Source organism: Protopterus annectens, chromosome 4.part0 (assembly GCF_019279795.1).
Source record: "Protopterus annectens isolate FY-2018-M chromosome 4.part0, PAN1.0, whole genome shotgun sequence".
Taxonomy (NCBI): Eukaryota; Metazoa; Chordata; order Ceratodontiformes; family Protopteridae; genus Protopterus; species Protopterus annectens.
Window position 1 is genome coordinate 834,531,678 of NC_056733.1, and position 17,441 is coordinate 834,549,118.

Genomic DNA, 17,441 nt, shown 5'->3' on the forward strand with positions numbered 1-17,441 from the left:
CCAAAAGCAGAAGCCAATGTCCAAATAACATAGATCAACTTCTGCATGACAATATGTGTTATCATACATGTATTGACATGTGTCTGCCAATTACAATTGGAAATGGCTGGTAAGACTGGCCTAAATTTCCCATGATGTACACAGTCTGGGTGTGTTGTTCCGATAATAAAGTGGCAATACCTCCCAATCGTGACCTCTGGGTATGGTATGAAAGTGGTTGTTAACCTGCAACAATGGATGTATAGCATTGGTTTCTGGTGTCGGAAGACATGTTTCCTGTAGCACAACACAGTATGGGTAGTCAAGCACACATACACAATTGCTGAACACACAGCATCAGTGAAACCCACTGCTCACAAGGACACAGTCCGACAAGCTCTACACTTTACATATGCACAGTGGTGTCCATTGTAAGACCCAAAATTGTGGAAAGAATCGAATAATGTGTTATTCCACCGCGTACCTGAACTCATTGTCGTCACACGTACACATATGCACCACAAGCATGTTTAATGTTGCTGATAGCTGTCCATGTAATGCAGCACAGATGCACAGAAATACCCAGGGTAGCGGGTCCATACAACTGCATCCACATCACACCTCCGCACACATGACGGATGTGTAATGGGTACTGTCAATTGTTGCAGTCAAGGGATTCTGGGTATGTAGACTCTGTGCTCGGTGTTGTTTCGCAGGCAATCCTTCCTCCCGCCCTGTGGGAGGGATGTGTGCGTAGCACCTGCCTTACTCCCGGCTAATAATGCAAAACATACTCCGGAGAATGCTAAATGTAGGTGTGGAATGTGTACAGCCCTATACTAGTGTCCAGTAGGCAATTGTCATGGATGGACACCCGTATGTCCAGGATGGCACCCACAACTGCAAACCCGGGTAAATGACATAGCCGCGGTAAGGCATGACACAGGAAATACACATAGGGACCACAGTTGACATTCCACATACAGAGCCGGACTCGTGCCAACACCGGCGTACACAGCACTCAGTCTGCCAGCAACAGACTGAGGAGCACCCGCAACCGTACAGCGGAACAGATGTACGACCTGTGGAACACATACTAATGGCACACACAACGTCAAGTAGGATATGTAAGCTATGGCATTCCCACCTATGAAGACAACATGGTTAAATGAATGCATAGGTAAGCAACATGTTCGGTGGTGTTATATTGGAAATACAGTGACGGATATGTCCCATTGGGATGTCTGCGGTTTATATGAAGCAGTTGGTAACCAGCATCTTTGGATGTATGTCAATTGTTCACAGTACTAAATCAGCTGGTTATGTAGCACCATGTGGAATGGGTAGTCAAACAGACATCCGCGATACCTGAACACACAGTATCAGTGAAATCCAATGCTCACAAGGACACAGTCCGACAAGCTCTACACTTTACATATGCACAGTGGTGTCCATTGTAGGACCCAAAAATTTGTCTAAAGACAGCTCTTCCGCCTTCTTTAATCACCTAACGGAACTCATTGTAGTCACAGGTACACATATGCACCGCATAGCGTGTTTAATGTTGCTGATAGCTCTCCATGTAATGCAGCACAGATGCACAGAAATACCCAGGGTACCGGGTCCATAGAACTGCATCCACATCACACTTCCGCGCACATGACGGATGTGTAATGGGTACTGGCAATTGTTGCGGTCAAGGGATTCTGGGTATGTAGACTCTGTGCTCGGTGTTGTTTCGCATGAGCAATCATTCTACCCGCCCTGTGGGAGGGATTTCTGCGTAGCACCTGCCTTACTCTCCGCTAATAATGCAAACCATACTCCGGAGAATGCTAAATGTAGGTGTGGAATGTGTACAGCCCTATAGTAGTGTCCAGTAGGCAATTGTCATGGATGGACACCAGTATGGCCAGAATGGCACCCACAACTGCAGACACGGGTAAATGACATAGCCGCGGGAAGGCATAACACAGGAAATACACATAGGGACTACAGTTGACATTCCACATACAAAGCAGGACCGTCGTGCCAACACCGGCGTACACAGCACTCAATCTGCCAGCAACAGACTGAGGAGCACCGCTACCGTGCAGCGTAACAGATGTGCGACCTGTGGAACACATACTAATGGCACACACAACGTCAAGTAGGATATGTAAACTATGGCTTTCCCACCTATGAAGACAACATGGTTAAATGAATGCATAGGTAAGCAACATGTTCTGGTGGTGTTATAGTGGAAATACAGTGACGGATATGTCCCATTGGGACGTCTGCGGTTTAAATTGAGTATTTGCTAACCAGCATCGTTGGATGTATGTAATTTGTCCACAGTACTACATCACCTGGTTATGTAGCACCATGTGGAATGGGTAGTCCAACAGACATCCGCGATTCCTGAACACACAGTATCAGTGAAACCCACTGCTCACAAGGACACAGTCCGACAAGCTCTACACTTTACATATGCACAGTGGTGTCCAATGTAGGACCCAAAATTTGTCTAAAGACAGGAATGCGCATTCTTTCAACACTTAAGTGAACTCATTGACGTCACAGGTACACATATGCACCGCAAACGTGTTTAATGTTGCTGATAGCTGTCCATGTAATGCAGCACAGATGCACAGAATTACACAGGGTACCGGGTCCATAGCACTGCATCCACATCACACTTCCGCACACAGGACGGATGTGTAATGGGTACTATCAATTGTCGCGGTCAAGGGATTCTGGGTATGTAGACTCTGTGCTCGGTGTTGTTTCGCAGGCAATCCTTCTCCCGCCCTGTGGGAGGGATGTGTCGCACCTGCCTTACTCCCGCTAAAAATGCAAAACATACACCGGAGAATGCTAAATGTAGGAGTGGAAGGAGTACAGCCCTAAACTAGTGTCCAGTAGGCAATTGTCATGGATGGACACCCGTGGCCAGGATGGCACCCACAACTGCAAACCGGGTAAATGACATAGCCGGTAAGGCATGACACAGGAAATACACATAGGGACCACAGTTGACATTCCACATACAGAGCCGGACCCTCGTGCCAACACCGGCGTACACAGCACTCAGTCTGCCAGCAACAGACTGAGGAGCACCCGCTACCGTACAGCGGAACAGATGTGCGACCTGTGGAACACATACTAATGGCACACACAACGTCGTAGGATGTGTAAACTATGGCATTCCCACCTACGAAGACAACATGGTTACATGAATGCATAGGTAAGCAACATGTTCTGGTGGTGTTATATTGGAAATATAGTGACGGATATGTCCCATTGGGATGTCTGAGGTTTATATGAAGCAGTTGGTAACCACCATCTTTGGATGTATGTCATTTGTTCACAGTACTAACGCAGCGGTTATGTAGCACCATGTGGAATGGGTAGTCAAACAGACATCCGCGATTGGGGAACATACACCAGCAGTGAAAAGCACTGGGCAGGTGGACACAGTCCAGCAACATCTAACTTGACAAATGCACATCGGTGTCCATTGTAGGACCCAAAATTCTGTTCAGAGCATGCCTGCTAGCTTCCTGCATTACTCATGTGATCTAATTGTCGTCACCACGCCACAGGTACACATATAGGCACGCAAGCGTGTTCAATGTTGATGATAGCTGTCCATGAACTGCAGCACACATGCACAGAAATACCCAGGGTATCGGGTCCATACAGCTGCGTCCACATCACACTGCAGCACACATGAAGGATGTGTAATGGGTATTGTCCACTGTTGCAGTCAAGGAGTCTGGGTATGTAGAATCTGGCCTCGGTGTTGTTTCATGAGCAATCCTTTGTCCCGCCCGTGGGAGGGCGTGTATAACATGCGTCACTCTCCGCTAATAATGCACACCATACTCGGGAATGCAAAATGCAGGTGTGAAATGTGTACAGCCCCATACCAGTGTATAGTAGGCAATTCACATGGATGGACAAGCGTATGACTAAGATGGCACACATAAATGCAAACCCGGTGGAATTACACTGCCGTAGTAAAGCATTACACAACTCATACACATAGGGACTACAGTTGACATTCTCCATACAAGAAACACAGACAACCAGCCGATGAAGTCCAAAGCAAAGACGAGGTACTGTAGGGACCGTCAGTGACCAACCAGAGCACACCAAGAATTAAAGGCAGTCACCATAGTGTATTGGAGCACACTTCGCCTGCTTCATAAGCAGACTTATTCAGACTACATACAATGTAGTCCAACCTACTAAATTTACAAGCATTAATTGGTTGGTACATTAGATGTGCTAGGTACTAATTACATGCCTTAAAGGCAGACAAGCGAACAAACCTTACTTGGGTTACACATCCCACACAGTGAGGACAACAGACATTGCTTGAAGGTACAGTATTCATCGGAAAATGGAAATATATGTACATATATGAAACATGAACCAACATAAAATGTTTTCCAAATGTCTGACTGTGTAAGCTACATGTATATGTCCTACGGATTGTGCCAATATATTAACAGAACTGCAGACACCTAGTAATATGAATGAACCATAATATATACACATAAACCGTATGAATATGAGTACTGTAAAATAGACCAACGAAATGTAAAGATTCACAATGTGCTAATGTAACATTCATTTACAAGGTTACAGAAAGAAATCAATGCAGACATCCATGTGTAAATACTAACAGAAGGCCAGCGAGGTGCTTGCCCTCACATGTACTGGGATGTCGTTCCACAGCATAGTGAGTGTCTGGGTGATGAATCCGTCCCAACACGTTCGATTAATGACAGTGTCAAGGTGTACGTCAGCTGCCCTTGTGGTTCTGAGGGATCTACCTTATTTACGTGAAGCATAGTCATCAGATCTGGGTTCGACCTAGCCATGCATGCCAGGCACGGGTCACCTCTGGGCAAGTGGTATGCAACTGTATACAGCTGGAATCCTTTCAGTCGGTCAGTATAACACATACCTGAGACCCTGCATCCGTTTGTCGAAGAACTGTTGGTGCCTTTCCAGCTGCTGCAGGTGTTGGGTCAGATACATTCTGAACGAGGCATTGTACCCAATCATAGGTCTATTGAGTGATGAGTACAAGGGGACAATGACCTCCCCTGATCTAGATGTGAATCCCTTCATGATGATGTGGCCAATGTGGAAGGTCTACCCAACTATGTTAGCAACATGTGTGTCTAACGAACGGTTAACAACAACACGTGTCCCCAGATCACTGGTAACCTCCTCCGTGTTCAGTGGACTGCCACCTATATGGTAGCTCGGGGTAACCTTGTTCATCCCGAAGGGTATGCCTATGCATTTCCTGGCATTTAGCTGTAGGACATGTCTCTGGTACCACTTATCCACATCTGTGAGGCACTCCTGAAGGATATCTGTGTCAGATGTGTGTCTGACCTTGGCATCCGGTTTGCAGTCGTATGCAAACATTGTCACCCATAACCCCCTGTGTGCGTGTACATTGGAAACGTAGATGCTGGAAATAGTGGACCCAGGACTGAGCCCCATGGGACACCACCTGTGACTGGCTGTGAGTATGACATGGCGCCAGCAACTATGGCCATGTGTGTTCTGTGACCTAGCCCGTTTGCAACCCATAGGGGGATGTATGGATTTACATTCAAGATGACGGGTTTATCAAGTATACCCGAGGTTTGTATTGTGTCGGCCTCTGCGGGTTGAGGTAGGCTGTATGGACTGGTTTACCCTCAGCAATGGCCTTGGTGACTGATTCTACAAAGTGAAACACGTGTAAAGGGCATGATCTGACTATGACCAAGCTAAACTGGGTTGTATCCAAAGTATGCGGGTCCCCTATGTCCTCATCTATGTGTCCCATTATGATCCATCTCCATGGCTTTGCAGATAAGGCTTGTCAAACTAATGGTATGGTAATACCCAGGGTCAGTGGAGGCACCATCTATGTGGAGTGTGACTACAGTCGCCCTGTGCTACTACTCAGGGACGTATCCTGAGGTGAGGCTAGGATTACACAGCTGTCCGGTGTGGGTTAAATTCCCCATAGAGTTCCCGAGTGCACAGCTGGGACACCATGTGACCCCATGGATGTTGTGTTAACTGCCTTGGAACTAGATGTGGGTAGTGCAGGACATAGCAGCGGCAGACGTGCCACGTTCCCGAATCCGATGCCCAAGGGACCACACACATAGCGGCCTTAGGCATAGGCCAAGTGGGTAGCCGTCTAGGGTGTTGCTCTACTCGGGGCACCTTTCCAGACTCTATTTGGTGTAGGTAGACCAGGAGGGGGGTAGCGGGTGACGTATCGGTGGCAACCTCTGCCTAGGTCACCACTTACCCTAAGGCCACTCTTCTCGTGGGTAATACAGCAGTACCCACACCCAGACGCGGGTCATCGCTAGGGTCATTGCTAGTATGGCACATCATCTACGTAAGGAAGGAAACCATATATCCCCAGACATAATGGCACAGCATAATGCCTGTTCGCGGCCAAAGGCAGACATACGTCACCGGCGTCGGTGCGGACGTCCTGCGCGAGATGTCCGTTAACAAGGGCGACAATGTGTCTTTGTGTAACAGACTCCACAGAGACATTCAATAATAGACAATGGCGGACAACCCGATGTCCTCGTGTCTGAGCTGTTCAACCTGTTACGCCATGTTAAATGTGTGTAGCACAGCAGAACCGGGCCAAAAAAAGCAACGGACATGTCTGTGGCTCAGTGAACGTCGTCACGCAATGTTAAACCCTTGTAATATTGTGACACAGCCCATACATACGGAGCGTTAGTAATGGCAGTAGGTTAGTTCGATCAGACCGTGCAATTACTATAATCAGATCTACAACGGATACACGGACAATCGGCGCCACGTTAAGACTAATTGGGGGCGTGACATGGTACCATGGACACGGACAAAAGCGTGCCATGTGACTCATCTAACATTCGTACAGGGTCAGGGCGGTCCCGTACAGTGGGCGGACAAGACCAAACCCAAAGCACCACAGCAACACCCTGACAATCGAAGGCCTGTATGCATATGGGATATAAGCAGCTGTCATCTGAACAGCCCTGTGGTGACGACATATGCATCCTGGGCCATGGCGAGGGAATTAGGAATGTTCAACATGCAGTACCGCACCTTTCCCAGCAGGGGAATGGATGCCTGTGGCGGCGTGTGTGCAGGGGTGATATGTAAATGTACATAGGTACCGCGGGTATGCATATTAATGACAGCGAACAGCTAGCGTGCACTGGACACAGTAAGTCACAAACGTGACTGCAGCCACGTTGGAATCAAGACTATAGAACATATAGATGTGCGTGTATGCATTAAAGCGTCCATGCTGCAAAGACTGTTACATATATAAAGCTGTAAGTGCTTTCTGCACACGTCCGTCAACGGATCAGACATATGTTACCGGAATAGTCACAAGTAACGCAAAACACGTAACCACACAGACACTGTAAACATATATAAGCGGAATACGGATATGCGTAATGCGCGTCGCGTAACACACAATCCGGACATGCGGTGTGCGTGTGCGTGTGATCCAGTGGAACCAGGGAAGGTTACGGATGTCTCCTCCACACGTTTACATTCATAATTGTGAAATATATGCTTAAATAGTACCTATTGATTCCATGCTTTGTTATCGTAATGCTACTAATATACACATCGATATACAATAACCTGATCAACACACTACATCCTAAGGTGCACTCTCACCAATTATCAACTATGTGTCCGGATACTGATTGTATTTACCAATATTGTAGATATATTAACACATTGTTGCCGTGTGTGTTTCCATGAAGTAAGGCATGCAACACTGATATGTATATGTCACGTTATAATCAAGACTTGGAGCACTGTCCACCTAACTATGAGCAGGTTTATTGATTAATTCGCTTTAAACCGACCCTGAAGGAAGTGAATTAGGGGCGGCTATGTCATGACATCCGTACTCCGACGGTGCCCCATGTTAGTAGTTGAGACAGCTCAGTATCCTTTCACTGTGGAGTCTATCGTATTTGACAGTGTCTGTTTCAGCCGATATATGTTCCATAATGTAGTTTATGAAGATGGGCAGGCCGCAGGTTTGCCTGAATTTACGAATACTGCACGTGGATATAGATAGGCCATGTCATACAAACGATGGGTAGTCAAGCAGACATCCACGACTGGGGAACATACAGCGGCAGTCAATACCACTGGCCAGATGGGGACAGTCAAACACGTTCTACACTTTACAAATGCACATCGGTGTCCATTGTAGGACTCCAAAATTCTGACTGTTTTGCCAGTATGTCAGCCAAAAAGCCAATCCGGTACATACCGTGACTACGGCACCGCTAGACATATGCACCACCAGCGTGTTTAAGGTTGATGATACCTGCCCATGACATGCAGGACATATGAACAGAGGTCCCCAGACTGCCGTGTCCATACATGCGTCCATATCCCAGTTCGCACACATGAAGGATGTGTCATGCGTGCCGTGGGGGTTGCAGCCCTGGTATCCTGGGTATGCAAAATGGGTCTCGGTGTTGTTTGGCTGATAATCCGTTGTCCGCCCGTGGGAGGGCTGCGGGTACAGGGCGTGCCTTAGTCCCCAGTAAGGATGCAAAGCACCCATAGGGTAATGCTAAAGGCATGTGTGAAATGTGTTCAGCCCTACATCAGTGTCCAGTAGGCATTTCCCAAGGATGGACAAGCGTCTGGACAAGATGGCACCCATAATAGCAAGCCTGGTGGAATCACACAGCCGTAGTAGGGCATGACACAGCACATAAACATGGAAACAGCAGTACATACACCCGTGACATCCATCCTGCCATGCGAATCCCAGCGTACACAGCAGCGAAGGTGCTATCCAGTATGTGGGGATCACCCGCCTCCTCGGGAACATACCTGCGACCTCGCGGAACACATATTAATGGCACACCAACAGCGTGAAGTAGGAAGGCCATACTATCGCTAAAATATGGAGTTCACACACATAACGACATACTGTCATGAATTCATAGGTTCTACATGTACCGGCTGTGTTATACTGACAATTCAGTGGCGGATAGTTCACAATGGTACCTGTGAGGATTATGTAAAGCTGTTGCCAACCTGCAGGACTACAGTAACACCCTATGGGTAGATTGTGGAAGGACACGGGTTACGTAGCACTACATAATATGGGTAGGCAGACAGACATCCGGGAATGGGAACATCACGGCAGTCAAACCCACTGGCAGAATGGACACAGTCCAACATGTGCTAAACTTTACATATGCACATCGGTGTCCATTGCAGGACCCAAATATAACACCTTAAGTGAGTGTGAGCAACATAGTGTGAACCGGAAGAGGTGACAGCCGTTACTACGGCACAGGTAGATATGTGCACCACAGGTGTCTTCAAGGGTGATGACAGCCGTCCATGAAATGCAGGACATATGAATAGGACTCCCCAGGCTGCTGCATCCATACACGTACGTCCACATCCCATTTCTGCACACATGAAGGGTGTGCAAGGGGTACTGTCGACGGTTGCAGACATGGGATCGTGGGTATGCATATGGGTGTCGGTGTGGATTGGCAGATGATTCACCGTCCGCCCGATAATGCGGGGCGTGGCCATAACATATCGTTACTCCGCAATACTAATACCGATCATCCACGGAAATGGAGAATGCAGCTGTGAAATGTTGACAGCCCGATACTAGTGTCCAGTAGGCGGTTCCCATGGATGGACAAGCGTGCGGCCAAGATGGCACCCATAGCTGCCAACCTGGGAATCCCACAGCTGTTGCAAGGCATAACCCAGGGAATACAGATCACGATTGTACAGTACACACCCCATTCAAAGAAAGACCGCTGGGCGAATACCGGTACACAACACACCATGTGCCAGCACATGTATGGGGATCTACGCTTCCATACAGTGGAACAGATGGGTCACCTGTGTAAAGATACCAATGGCACAATCTCCACGTCTGCTGGGAATGACATAGGAAGGTCAAACTATGGCGTTGACACCAAAAGAAACACATCCTTCGGTGAATTAATAGGATTGATGTCAATACAACATGGCAAACACCCAATGAACAGGAAGACTTGCTGGCACCCTATGGCCCCAAACAATGTCACACATAGGTAGATGGAACAGTCAACATAAACATTTCGTCACGACAGGTCGCATATGGTATCCAAAGGTACTTCATAGACATGTATGCGCTATCACCCGTTGGCCCCGTGAGACTTACACATAACATGGAAGTATCCAGGCTTTAAATGTCCACCCTTACACTTCCATTTGTCACTTTCTATGCGAGCAATGGGGATGTAGCCACAGCATAGAAAGCAGAGGCGTGCTACTGCTAACGAAACACACACATGTCACCATCACAGAAAGCATACTATGAACACACGTATTACATGATATTGTACTATGCAACACAAACCGGAAACATGCAGCAAGAATAGTCACCGTAGTTCGACACAACCCAAGTCTTCGTAACATTTGAACAGTTCATGAAAACATGCAACGTTTTCGTTGTTTCCACAATGTGTGCAGGACATATGCTATGTCTACGAATGTTCACAAACAACAATGTGAGTCCTAACATGATTTTAAATATCACACTGTTGATCGTGAACACTGTAACAATTTGCTTATTCAGATGTATGGTCGAAGCAGCGGAAACACACACACACACGGAAGGGCGGAGATGAACCTCGCCTATTTACATGAACTCAGTACAGTATGAATCAATTACAACGCTACCGAGTTAACTGGCGTGGCTGCCGAGGCATACATGTAGGCTGCTGGCGTCACCCAAGACAATAGTTGGCAATAGCCAAGGCATGTGTTGCGGGCGTCTAAAAGCATAATCGGTCGCAGAGGCAGCTGGAAACACACACACACACACGGAAGGGGCGGGGCGAACCTCGACTATCTACATGAACACACTACTGTATGAAGCATTTACAGAGCAGCTACCGAGTTTGCTAAACAGGCGCTGTCACAGGCATACTTGTAGGCTGCTGGCGTCAACCGCCGAGACAATAGTTGGCAATAGCCAAGGCATGTGTTGCGGGCGTCTAAAAGCATAATCAGTCGCAGAGGCGGCTGGAAACACACACACACGCACCCGGAAGGGCGGGGCGAACCTCGACTATCTACATGAACACACTACTGTATGAAGCATTTACAGAACGCTACCGAGTTTGCTAAACAGAACAGCTGTCACAGGCATACTTGTAGGCTGCTGGCGTCAGCGCAACAATAGTTGGCAATAGCCAAGGCATGTGTTGCGGGCGTCTAAAGCATAATCAGTCGCAGAGGCAGCTGGAAACACACACACACGCACACGGAAGGGACGGAGGGGCGAACCTCGACTATCTGCATGAACACACTACTGTATGAAGCATTTACAGAGCAGCTACCGAGTTTGCTAAACAGGCTGTCACAGGCATACTTGTAGGCTGCTGGCGTCAACCGCCAAGACAATAGTTGGCAATAGCCAAGGCATGTGTTGCGGGCGTCTAAAAGCATAATCAGTCGCCGAGGCAGCTGGAAACACACACACACACACGCTTTACGGAATGGGCGGGGCGAACTCTCGACTATCTACATGAACACACTACTGTATGAAGCATTTACAGAGCAGCTACCGAGTTTGCTAACCAGAGCGCTGTCACAGGCTTACTTGTAGGCTGCTGGCGTCACGCGCAAGACAATAGTTGGCTATAGACAAGGCATGTGTGGCGGAGCGTCTAAAAGCATAATCAGACGCAGGGGCAGTTGGCAACACACACACACACGCACGCGGAAGGGACGGGGGCGAACCTACGACTATCTACATGAACACACTACTGTATGAAGCATTTACAGAGCAGCTACGAGTTTGCTAAACAGAGCTGTCACAGGCATACTTGTAGGCTGCTGGCGTCAGCCGCAAGACAATAGTTGGCAATAGCCAAGGCATGTGTTGCGGGCGTCTAAAAGCATAATCAGTCGCAGAGGCAGCTGGAAACACACACACACACACGCACACGGAAGGGACGGGGCGAACCTCGACTATCTACATGAACACACTACTGTATGAAGCATTTACAGAAACAGCTACTGAGTTTGCTAAACAGAGCAGCTGTCACAGGCATGCTTGTAGGCTGCTGGCGTCAGCATAACACAATAGTTGGCAATAGCCAAGGCATGTGTTGAGGCGTCTAAAAGCATAATCAGTCGCAGAGGCAGCTGAAACACACACACACACGCACACGGAAGGGCGGGGGCGAACCTACGACTATCTACATGAACACACTACTGTATGAAGCATTTACAGAGCGCTACCGAGTTTGCTAAACAGAGCGCTGTCACAGGCATACTTGTAGGCTGCTGGCGTCAACCGCAAGACAATAGTTGGCAATAGCCAAGGCATGTGTTGCGGGCGTCTAAAAGCATAATCAGTCGCGAGGCAGCTGGAAACACACACACACACGCTACGGAATGGACGGGGCGAACCTACGACTATCTACATGAACACACTACTGTATGAAGCATTTACAGAACGCGTTACCGAGTTTGCTAAACAGAGCGCTGTCACAGGCATGCTTGTAGGCTGCTGGCGTCAGCCGCAAGGCAATAGTTGGCAATAGCCAAGGCATGTGTTGCGGGCGTCTAAAAGCATAATCAGTCGCAGAGGCAGCTGGAAACACACACACACCTGCACACGGAAGGGACGGGGCGAACCTACTACTATCTACATGAACACACTACTGTATGAAGCATTTACAGAACGCAGCTGCGAGTTTGCTAAACAGGCTGTCACAGGCATACTTGCAGGCTGCTGGCGTCAACCGCCAAAGACAATAGTTGGCAATAGCCAAGGCATGTGTTGGGCGTCTAAAGCATAATCAGTCGCCAGAGGCGGCTGGAAACACACACACACGCACCACGGAAGGGCGGGGGCGAACCTCGACTATCTACATGAACACACTACTGTATGAAGCATTTACAGAACGCGCTACCGAGTTTGCTAAACAGAACTGTCACAGGCATACTTGTAGGCTGCTGGCGTCAGCATAAGACAATAGTTGGCAATAGCCAAGGCATGTGTTGCGGGCGTCTAAAGCATAATCGATCGCAGAGGCAGCTGGAAACACACACACTGCGCACCGCACTTGCGGAAGGGACGGGGCGAACCTACGACTATCTACATGAACACACTACTGTATGAAGCATTTACAGAGCAGCTACCGAGTTTGCTAAACAGGCGCTGTCACAGGCATACTTGTAGGCTGCTGGCGTCAGCCGCAAGACAATAGTTGGCAATAGCCAAGGCATGTGTTGGAGGCGTCTAAAAGCATAATCAGTCGCAGCGGCAGATGGAAACACACACAGACACACACACACACACACACACACACAGACACACAGACACACGGAAAGGGCGGGGGCGAACCTACCTATCTACATGAACACACTACAGTATGAAGCATTTACAGAAACTGGCTACCGAGTTTACTGAGCAGGCTGTCAGGAGGCATACCCTAAATTGAGTGGTATCATTTGCAAAGGCAATGCCCGCTCGGGTGTTCGGACAGAGTGCGCAGTCGAGTCTGTTACCATCCCAAAGCCGTGCACTAACACGTTAGTGCTGCAGTCGAGAATAACAAGTAACTACTGATCAGTACATCACTGCATACTGGGCATGCTCAGACTTAGACTCGGCACAGGGCGAACATGCATACACATGTTGCGGCGGCATGGGTGGCGTCATGTGGACCGTCGTGTGTGTCCAGCCACACAACAGAAACCTGGCCATGCCACAGGCGTGGCGTTGCGTGAGGATAGAGGCATGCACCCGAGGAATTTACTGTAGGCGGCTGCGGTGTGCACTGTGCTGTGTCTATCTACACAGCTGCCTACTGGGCATGCTCAGACACAAGTCGGCACAGATCAGACATGCATACACATGGTGCGGCGGCATGGGTGGCGGAATCTGGACCATCCTGTGTCGGCCACACAACAGTAACCGGTCATGCCACAGGCGTTGTTGTTGCTGCGGGAATATGTAGGTGCAATTAACCATGTGGGACTGGCCCACCACAGTTTGTTGCATGCTACAGACAACCCTCACAAACACAGGATACCTTCACAGATGTCCTGAGGACACTGGTGAGTGGGCATGCTCTCACAACAGCACCGTTTGTGACATGAACCACCCATACATAGCCTGGGAACATTACCCATGGCGCAACACAGTACACCAGCAGTCCCAGGTGTTCACACACCTGGCCACTGTTAAACAGCCATGCACCATACATACCAGGGGGGGGGATGTCTGACAGTTCTGCCCATCACGCATGGTGAGGATAGGCCCCACACAGGATGTACAGCCCTCAATGGTGATGCAAGACCGTATAGTGGATCCACTGGTCATCCACTCACTGTAACCAACACCAGCATGGGGACCTCAGTGATGACCTCTCCACAGAAAACCACACACATCATATGACGGTGTGGTACCTACATGTCCTCCATGCCAATGTTGAACAGAGGCCAGACCGGGCGCATACAGATGCCTTGCCCGACTACCACATGCATGTCTGCAACAGGCAAACATGATGACATCAGGACCTTGTCCACCACAGGTAGGCACATGGTGTGGTGGACCGCAGCCACTGACTACCTGTACATCAACAGTTGGAGCTACTACATGGCAGGGCAATGACAGTACCAGGGAAACCATCACCCCTTCATACCGGCGTCACCATGCGCCCCCACATACCAACATCCAGGTCGCTGGGAGTGGTACTGCAGAGGGCACATGAGACAACCACAGGGCCTTCCTAACTGTGGTAAGGACATGGTTGCGGGCACACAGACCTGCCTGGAAATGGTCCAGAATGGTACAACAGTCACTGCACCCACAGACATTGTCTGCATACCACAGGACATGTTCCATGCATACATCCCCAACAGGAACATATCCATCCCACCAGGTGTATCCTCCAAAACATGTCATATGGCCTGGGGTGATCCCATATCTCTATGGCGTTTGACACGTCAGCAATGGGCACCGATGGTTTCCCTGGCTGTGTGCTACCCATCCTCTTTGAGGCCCTCGGCCCACACATGCGGCCACTGTGTCATATTAGCCTTACTATGGGCTATGTCCCCAATGGATGCCATATGGCATCTGTGGTCCCACTATGCCAGGGTAGTGCTCCTATGGACTGTCAACAGCCACACCCTATACGCTTGACAAGTGTTGCCTGCAAAGCTGTGTGGAGGTCCCTACAGGTGGCCATCGTTACAGATAGCGGTGTACAGCCAATACGGAACATACCCACAACTACATAGTCAAGGCGGATCCTGCCTCCCGAACCTGCTCGTCCAGTCTGGAGTGTTCACCAAGGCCATTGATGGGGATATGTGGGTTTGCACACAGTACCATGACCTGGTGGGAGCGTTCAGAGCACACTACATATGGGAGCCATGTAAAGGCTCGCCAGCATACATGTGGGGACATATGTCACCCGATGCTTCTCACACAGGTTGGAGGTCACACCACACAGGGTTGGTGCTGAAGGTGCTTTGTCACACTCATATCTGGACCCAGTGGAGGGCCACAGGGCTCACTCCTGTGCACCCTGCCAGATGGCATCCGACCTTCCAATGTGCATGCAATCATAGGGATTGTAGCAGACAAGGTATGCAGATGACTACGCGACGGCCGACATACCCAGCACACCATGTTACACGACATCCACCTAGGCGTCATAGACATGGCTGACTGGTGCCAGAGCCATGGCCTGCTAACAAATGCCAGAGAAGGTGCAGCCCTACCCAGTGTGAAGAACATGTTTGTCCCAATGTCACATGTAGGTGATGCGCCATTGAAGATGGTGGACATGTTCAGGGTAATAGCTACCACACCTGTTGGCAACCTCTGTCAACACACACAATGGCAATGTGGGTGTGAAGACATTCCATTGTGGCCTCCTGGTCTGGATGGAATGGCAACCACATCAGGGTGTTCATTGTACCCTGTACACATCACACACCAGTGCAATGACTGCGTACAATGGCACATGTGGCCTGTAGCTAACCTGGCGCCTGCAGCACTCGGAAGGACATAAGCGTTCCACAAGGCGGGGATGACACTGCTAGGACATGTGTCACAAGGTGCGTTGACGGCAAGGGGACACTGGCTGTGGATCTGCACAGCACAGCTGCTCCGTGGTGATCTGTGCCCGACATACACGGCCATGTCTGACCTGGGTGACATGGGCACATTCCACCTCCCAGGCCCCGTGGGAACACGGCCACAGAGGCGACTGTCAGACACCTCAACCCAAAGATGAGTGGGACGTGCTGGAGGAACAGGGTAACAGCCAGACACACACTACAACACGGGAGGAGTGCCAGGCCATGTGAAGGAAAGGCCCTGACTGCCTTTGTCCAGGACTGCTACTGGCGTGTGGATGTGTGACTATAGTTATCGCCAGTCAACCTCTGTGTGTCACTGCTAGACCAGGGACTGGGGACTGATGGATATGGCATCACCATCCTGAGGTGTTAGATGCCACACACAGTAATGCTAGGTCCACACATGTCGGGGCACATATCCTGTCACGTTCATGCCTATGTACCTATGTAGGGGTCCATGCCAGATGTGGGTAACTGTGCTATGCTGATTTTGCCAGACATGCCTGTGGGTACACCACGACTACGTGGGGAACTAATTACAGTGCTCCCAGTAGGCGCGTGCAAGTACACCATCAGTATCATACGGGTTAACTGCACCCGACATGGTGCTACACATGTAACCACCACATACTGTGTACACATATCAATGAATGGTGCACCTGTCCTGCATGGTATGTCTGCTGCATGATGTCCGTGCAGAACACACATCACATACACACCTGTCACCAGCCATACACACACACCACAACATACACAGCACGTGCTGTGCAGACACAGGGATGAAATGCACCTCTCACTATCGTGTCCACCCTGTGCATCATAATATGTCAGCTTAACCGTGCATTGATGGTGTGGCTCTACAGTTATGCCGCACAGACTTATTCATTTGCACAGGGTTACATGTGTGCCACAGGCATGGGCTATACCAATGGATGACATCATGTGTGTGTAAGGGCCAGTGCATTGAGTGGGCATGACTATGTAGATTGCATGTGGGTGTGGTGGAGCCCTACAGTTGTGTCTGCTGTGTGTGGGTGTGTGTGTACACAGTTCAGTCATCTGTGATGCCTACAGGGGTATGCTTGGCAGCCCCTGACTGTACAGTGCAGGTGTTAAGGCTCACTGTGTCTGCCGGGCGGTGAAGTGACCCACGCCTGCCTGGGGTCGCGAACGCGACCGGGTGGAGGTACAGACTGTCCACTCTCCGATGTCACATGTCCGCTGGAAGCGTGCCCACGGCGGGGCCGTCCAGGGCCACGCCCACGTGGCCT